This window comes from Myotis lucifugus, unplaced genomic scaffold (assembly GCF_000147115.1).
Source record: "Myotis lucifugus unplaced genomic scaffold, Myoluc2.0 scaffold_589, whole genome shotgun sequence".
In the NCBI taxonomy this organism is placed as follows: Eukaryota; Metazoa; Chordata; class Mammalia; order Chiroptera; family Vespertilionidae; genus Myotis; species Myotis lucifugus.
In genome coordinates this window covers 66,680-74,561 of record NW_005871637.1, presented here as the reverse complement: position 1 = coordinate 74,561, position 7,882 = coordinate 66,680, and the positions used below count along the sequence as shown (strand labels likewise).

At 45.7% G+C, this 7,882-nt stretch overlaps 1 pseudogene; it reads right to left on the bottom strand.

The window, feature by feature from the left end:
* Positions 1–2,198: 2,198 nt before the first annotated feature.
* On the bottom strand, positions 2,199–2,654 carry LOC102425932 (annotated as a pseudogene).
* Between the last annotated feature and the right edge of the window lie 5,228 nt (positions 2,655–7,882).

The window sequence follows — 7,882 nt, the reverse complement described above, 5'->3', positions numbered from 1 at the left end:
TGATTGGCTGCCTCCTGCACACCCCACACTGGGGATCAAGCCCAAAACCTGGGGATGTGCCCTGACAGGGAATCAAATTGTATCCTCCTGGGTCATAGGTTGGCGCTCAATCACTGAGCCATGGTGGCTGAGCTGAAATTTTATTTTTAAAAGCATCTTTTAACAAACACACTGGAAGGACAGAGGTTTCTCCCCAATAACATTTTTGTATGGTTACAAAAATTATAAGCATTAATTATAAAAAATTAGAAAAATACCTAAGAGCACAAAAGGAGATTTTTAAAATGCCACCCACCCAGATAAAATCACCGCTAAAATTGAATGTTTCTCTGTAGTTACATGCAGAAGGTAACACAGTATAGAATTCAGAGTGGGGCTGTGTCTGATGAACTCATTCACAAGAGCTGCTTTGCTTGTAGCAAGGGGGCCAGTGAAGAGAACGGTGTAAGTGGAGAGTTTGGAGTGGCACCTGAGAGGAGGGGGAGGAAAGCATGGTTCTGTTCTTCAGCCTGCCCTTGACCTCTGGTCTGAGGTCTCTGAAGAGAGGAGTTGTCAATCAATTTTGACCAAGAACTCAAGGCAAACAGAAGCTTTTTTGGGGGTCTTAGGAATTGCAATTGGGTGACACAGATTTGGGTAAAAACCCAGCTGTGTTCCAAGGAGGAAAGAGAGACAGAATGTATAAAGACAGAAAAAGGGGGACTCCCAAAGGGAGAGTTATGCAAGTTGTTTTGAAAGAGCTGTGATTAGTGCTGGCAAGCTCACTTACTCTGTACTATATATGACTAATGGCTTATGACTATTGCTAGGTGAAAATTTTATTTATCAGTAGAGAGTTCAGTGACGCAGAGCCAGTTCCAGGAATTGTATCAGGATGTAGCCATTTATAATTTATCTCAGTTTCCTAGGAAGGGTGTGAGCTCAGCTTCCTAGAGCCCTCTTGATTCCACAGGTTGCTCTCCCTCTTTTGCAGGGAATTCAGGTGGCTGGTACTGTTTGAACTCTGTGGTCTTGCATATTTGGAGGCCCAGGAGATCAACCCTGTACTAGGAAGTACTTTCCAAAAAGACACCAGCTACAGACAGTGGGAAGAGAGATGTTTACTTTCAATATAGCCAGATTGTGTCCCAAAAATCTTGAACCAATTTTCACCCTCCCCCTTGTTTGAAGAGAATGCCTGTTTCACCACACACTTATGAATACTTATCTCTTATTTGTCAACTAGACACACACACACAAAAGAGGGATATCTTGCAGATTTTATTTGCCTTTCTTGATTAGAAGCATCATCGTCAAAGGAAAAATCATGAAAGCGTCTTTTCCTCATTTCTTGGGTGAAGTGGAGCATATTTTCTACACTGATGATACAGAGCATCTTTTAGATAGCCATGCTCCCAATAGGTTGATTTTTAAAATAAAGTACTTTTTTTTGGTCAAAGGCATTACATATTTTGCTTGAGTCCTATCTCAGATTATTATTTTATTCTTAGGCCTCATTTTAAGTCCCAAGTCTGTAGCTCATGGGTTTTCCCTTTTTGCTGTAGGTGTAGATACTACTATGGCCAGAATGAGCCAGGAAAAGCAACTGAGGTGTGGACAAAGGCAGGGGAGACGATGGGTCACCTGCCTGCGCTCCTGCATGTGGCTGCCCATCACCTGTGCCCTGGAGCCCCCTCATCCCCTGACCCACTCAAAGATCGTGACCAGCAATTATCTCCTTGCTTTCTGCATCATTTCCCCCTTCTCTGCTCAATCATTCTTCCTCCAGTTATTGACTAATTTCTTCTTAAGAGTAAAATTCCCTGAAGAAGTTACCTATACTCAGTCTCTACTTATTCATTTCTCTTTTTGTGTGGGAGAAACCTACTCCAATCAGACTCTATGCCCTTAAGAAACCCTTCTCAATAAGATTACCAATAACCTCCTCATGGCCAACTCCAGTGATCATTCTCAGTCCTCAGCGGCATTGGACAAAGGTGAGAACTCTTTCCTTCTCAATCCTCTGTACTTGATTTCCAGAATCCTGCCCTGTCCTGGTTTCCTTTCTAACTCACTGACTCCTTCTCAGTGTCCTGCCTCATTGATGCAGCCTGCTGTCCTTTTATCTGACCTTTGAAAGTTGGGCTCAGTCTTCAGACCTCTATATATTTTTTTTAGCCTAAAATTTTTATATTTAGAATTAGCCAGCTGGACTCAATTTAGATGATCCCAATTTTGTTAGCAACATCCAAAGCCTCATAGTCAGGAACCAGTCAAAATATGCCTTCTTCTCGCCATCAGGCCTGATCAGGGTGATGACCTTGGCCACGTCAATGTCATAGAGCTTCTTCACGGCCTGTTTGATCTGGTGCTTGTTGGCCTTGACATCCACAATGAACACCAGTGGTTTGTTGTCCTCTATCTTCTTCACAGCTGACTCGGTCGGTGGTCAGGGGAACTCAATGATGGCCCAGTGGTCAAGCTTGTTTCTCCTGGGGACACTCTTCCGAGGATATTTGGAAGGTGGGTGACGTGCAGATCTTCGTTTTTATGTGGCTGTGGACGCCTTTCAACACTGCTTTCTTTGCCTTCAAAGCCTTTGCTTTGGCTTTGGCTTTGGCTTTGGCTTTGACTTTGGGAGGGGAAGGAACTTCCTTCTTCACTTTCAGTGCCATCTTTGTGAAAAAAGGCCTCATTCCCCTCCCCCTCCCCCATCTAGATTAACTCCCTCAATTAGCTAATTTAGCTTCATGGTTTTCAAGAGCATTAACAAGAACATGACTCCTACCCCAAGCTACTGATCCTCATTACCCTGCTCTCCTTTCTTCTTTCCAGACATGTATCATCTTCTCACATGCTATATCACATGCTTCTTTATTATGTTTATTGCTTTATATCTGCCCCCCCACACACACACACCCCACACACACACACACACTAGAATGTCAGCACCATGAAGGTAGGGACTTGTGTCTGTTTTGTTTGCAAATTAATCTCAAGATACTAGAAGAGTGCCCAGACCATAATAGACACACAATCAATATGTAGTAAATGGCTGAAGTGGGCTGGCTACATCAGCATCCCATAAGCCAGTGGTTCTCAACCTTCCTAATGCCGCGACCCTTTAATACAGTTCCTCATGTTGTGGTGACCCCCAATTTCATTGTTACAAATTGAACATAATTAAAGCATAGTGATTAATCACAAAAACAATATGTAATTATATATGTGTTTTCCGATGGTCTTAGGCGACCCCTGTGAAAGGGTCGTTCGACCCCAAAGGGGTCGCAACCCAGAGGTTGAGATCCACTGCATAAGCAGTGGTTCTCAACCTTCCTAATGCTGCGACCTTTAATACAGTTCCTCATGTTGTGGTGACCCCCAACCATAAAATGATTTTCGTTGCTACTTCATAACTGTAATGTTGCTACTGTTATGAATCATAATGTAAATATCTGATATGTAGGATGTATTTTCATTGTTCGCGACCCACAGATTGAGAACCGCTGCAGAGGAAACTCTGTGCTCCAGTCACCAATTCACAAGGTCTGACTTCTGTTCTAAGGGGTATCAGCAGGAAGAGAGGACCAACCAGCTCCAGGCATTAGTCAGGAAGGGTGGCCTCTACGCCCAGCCTAACTCACTGCATGGCCTGGGAAAGTCACCTCCTCTCCAGGACCCAGTCCCTCGCCTGCTCAGTGGAGACTCTGTGTCAGAGCAAACAGGGACAGATATTTTTAAAGCCAATGAGCTGGCCTTCTCCACACTATGCAACTCATGTCTAGGAGAGAGGCTCACGAGGAGCTGTTTACAGACCACTTGCTGGAGATAACTTTCCCCCTGGAGGCCTGTCCAACAGTTTGGTATCCCTGGGGTCAAGAAAAATAAGCAGGCTGGGGTGGCTCAGCAGCGAGAGTGTCGACCCTCGCACTGAAGGGTCTCGGGTTGAATTCTTAGTCAAAGGCACGTACCTGGGTTGCAGGTTTGATCCCCTGCCCGGTCGGGGCATGTGCAGTAGGCAACCAAACGATGTGTCTCTCTCACATTGATGTTTCTCTCTCACACTGTTTTTCTCTTTCTTACTCTCTTTTACTCTCTCTAAAACCAATGGGAAAAATATTCTTGGATGAGATTAACAAAAATAGAAGGAGGAGGAGGAAGAGGAGGAGGAGAAAAAGAAAGAAGAAAGAAGAAAGAAGAAAGAAATAAAGAAATAAAGAAATAAAAGAATAAAAGAAATAAAGAAATAAAGAAATAAAGGAAATAAAGGAAAGAAAGAAAGAAAGAAAGAAAGAAAGAAAGAAAGCAAGAAAGAAAGAAAGAAAGAAAGAAAGAAAGAAAGAAAGAAAGAAAGAAAGAAAGAAAGAAAGGAAAAATAAGCAGGCAGGCTGGAGGTGGGGGTCAATGAGGGGAAAAGGGAGACATATGTAAAACTTTCAGCAATAAAGAATTATATATAAAAAAAGAAGAAACAAAATAAGCAGAGCCCTGATGTAACTACAGTTGATTCTAATGAGATGAAATTCTGTTATTCCCCCCCCGGGTTGAAATGAACTCCTCATGAAAACAGGGCAGTTAAGGGCACCTAATATCATTCCAAGTTCCATTAGTATTCTAATACATAAAATTTCTGAGGACGTGAAGTTTCACCGGTTTTTTTGTATCTCCTACTTAAGCCCCGGAAGGCTGGGGCCCGTCTTCCTCCTCCTATATTTCCTTTGAGGCTCAGCCCACCAGTGAGTGCTACTCCACTAGTGGGTGCTGAGTTGGTCCTCGTCGGTTTCCTGGGTCCTGAGTCACTGTCCCTTGGCTGGAGAAAAGTGTGGAGAGCAAACACTGTGCCTGCCTCCAGGAGCAGGTTTCTCTGGGAGCTGTGGGGTCAAGGTGAGCATCAGTATTTGCAAACCACACATCCCAGGAACTCCCAACCGGAGCCGACAGGATGGACTTCTGAGCCTCTGTTTATCAGACTCTCTGAGCTCCCTTTTCTCTGTTGGAGAGCCTGAGCGTGCCTTGCTCATTTCCAACACTGAGACTGCAGGGGTGGAGTCTGCCTCTGCCTTGACCTGCAGTGCCTTCCTGCTGTTCCCAGAGTCACACTGTGTTCCTGCAGCCCTTACTGGCTACACACAAATTTGGCCTGAACACATGCTGTCTTGCAACACCTTATACTTTTGCTCTGTATGGTAACCTGGTCCTTCAGTTATTATTTACCTTTGTGTGTGCCTCCTTTCTCCTCAACTAGCCTGTTGGCTCTAGATGGCAGGAACCATCTCCACTCATCCCCTATCTTCCTTCCCTCCCTCCCTCCCTCCCTCCCTCCCTTCCTTCCTTCCTTCCAGAAACATTCAATGCCGTTCAAGAGATAAATTAATGATCAAGGGCGGCATCGTTCCTGCTCTCATGGAGTTTACATTCTGTAGGTACCCCCACAGGACTGGGTAAAACTCACCTGTGACCAGCAGGCAAGAGTTTGCAGTGACAGCCTCTGACCAGCAAGTTGCAGCAGCATGTGTCCCTTTCATCTGATCAAAGCTGAGTGAGGACCATTTTTAAGTAGAAAAGCAGGAAAGACCACAGAGACAGGGCCTGTGTGGGGCAGCTTGTGGATGACAAGGCTAAACAAGAATTCCTTCTGGGCCCTGCCCCTGGGATGTATTGGGAGCCCCACCCATAAAAGGGTTGGAGCCCTTAGGCCCTGTAGAGGCCTGCAGCTTACACCAATGGGGAAACCAGAGGGTTGTGGTTGTTCTGGTACTGGACTCCTAGCACAGTGCTCTTACCTAGCACCCCACTGAGGTATGATTTCCTGCTAAAGGGAAAGACTTGTTTTCCCACTTAGCTGTCGGGAGCAACTCTGGTACACGGGCACATACACATGGAAAAGAGAGAGGCTTGGGCTGGGGTGGGGGAAGTTCACAACTTCAAATATTTTACTATGGTTTGGAAAACACTCGTGCTCTGGCTCTGAGCATCACCTCTGCACCCACGCTGGGCCAGATGCAGGAGGGAGAGGACTTACACAGGGTCCTATGCTCAAGGAACTCACGTGAGACAGTGAGCTGTTTGGCAAGTGTGACCAGAAGGCCCCATGATGGGAGTGGGGCCAGCGAGCGAGTGAGAAGGGCTGGCCCTGAACGGCCCGCCGACCCTCGCTAAGCCTGAGCTCTTGTAGGATGGGAGTCACGTCTGTCCTGCCTACCAGGCCATACAGCTGCGAGGATTAAGTGAAATACTAGAGGAGGAAATAGCTGGCCCAGAACTAACACTCAGTTCGCTTTCACTCATTCCAAAGGTTGTTCTGATTATTCTTAACCACATTCTTTGCTTCCCAAGTTCCAGAAAGAGAACCCTGGTTAGTCCTATTGAAGCAGAAATAACTGAGTGCACATGACCCGACTGCCCACACAGGGGCTATGATCCCGACACCCAGCTCACTAACCACCCACAGATTGGCTCTTGGATCCACCATTTGATGCCTGGGACCAACTTGCTTCCTTTCTCTGTTCCGAATTTTTCTTACCTGAAGGGTCGCTTAGACCTATCTACGAAGTCATAGGGTGTTGTGGAGTGCAAGCGACAGAATGATCAGAACTCCAGGCTGATTAAAATTTAGAGAGCCTTTATTGACTGGCCAGTGTCCGCTCCTCCACTCGGGAAGCCCGAGAGGAAGCAGCCACGACCATCTGCAGTGTCCAATATTTAAAGGGGACAACTACATCCGTGTTCAGGTTCCCATAGCAAGCAAAGCCAAGTTACAAAAGCTAATTGTGTAGTTTTAGCCAAGCTATTCATCCTCCTCCTGTTATTCATTTCTGGGTAACTTAAAGGTAAGGACTATTCTTAATTTTGATCGGTCTGTTCTTTATGGGCCTGTTGCCCAGGAGTGCTGATCTGTTCTTTGTGGGCCATTGCTCAGGTGTGGGAGCTCAGTTCCTAGAAACGTTGTATAGGCTGTCAAGCTGCTGAGGTGGCTAGATAATTAAGCAGGCCTAAAAATTTTCCTACTCTGTAACAGGGGCTCCTTTGAGACACCATAAGTCAGTGATGGCGAACCTTTTGAGCTCGGCGTGTCAGCATTTTGAAAAACCCTAACTTAACACTGGTGCCACGTCACATATAGAAATTTTTTTATATTTGCAACCATAGTAAAACAAAGACTTATATTTTTTATATTTATTTTATATATTTAAATGCCATTTAACAAAGAAAAATCAACCAAAAAATGAGTTGCGTGTCACCTCTGACACGCGTGTCACCTCTGACACACGTGTCATAGGTTCACCATCACTGCCATAAGTGCACCTAGCAGGTGGCACTGGATCCATGCTAACTCCTGTACCCCTTTCCTTCTCCTTCCTGGAGGAGTTGGCTCCAATAGTGTGGGGCCGAGTTCTGAGGCTGCCCACTCCCCTCCTAGCCTTCTGCATCCTTAGCAAGGGGCCCCACTTTCTCTGCAGCCATCGGAAACAGCTCAGGAGACATGTGTGAGACACACTCCTTTTCGTCAAAAAGGGCAGCGGATGCGAGAGGGCTGCTGTGGGGACCCTGCTGCAAAAAGAAGTCCACTGCCATCCTCCCATTCTACCTCCACTTTCACTCTCCAAGTCTAGAAATTATGGAAATGAGGTCTGAGTACAGTCTTGGAAATTACTTACTCCAGTCGCCTCTGAACACTTAAAACTAATTTTAGTTGTGTGGGTAGAATTTTAATTGACCCCCTCCCCAAAATGTGTGTGCTGATTTTTTTCCTGTGAAATATTCAGTGCAACCTTTCCTTCCTAGATGGGGAAACTCGGGCCCACTAGTGGTTCTATTTCCTGGAGGTAACCCAGCAGGTGGTCGATCTGGGACTAGAGCCCTGGTTCCCTAATTCAGGGCTTTTTTGCACCAGCCTCCACTC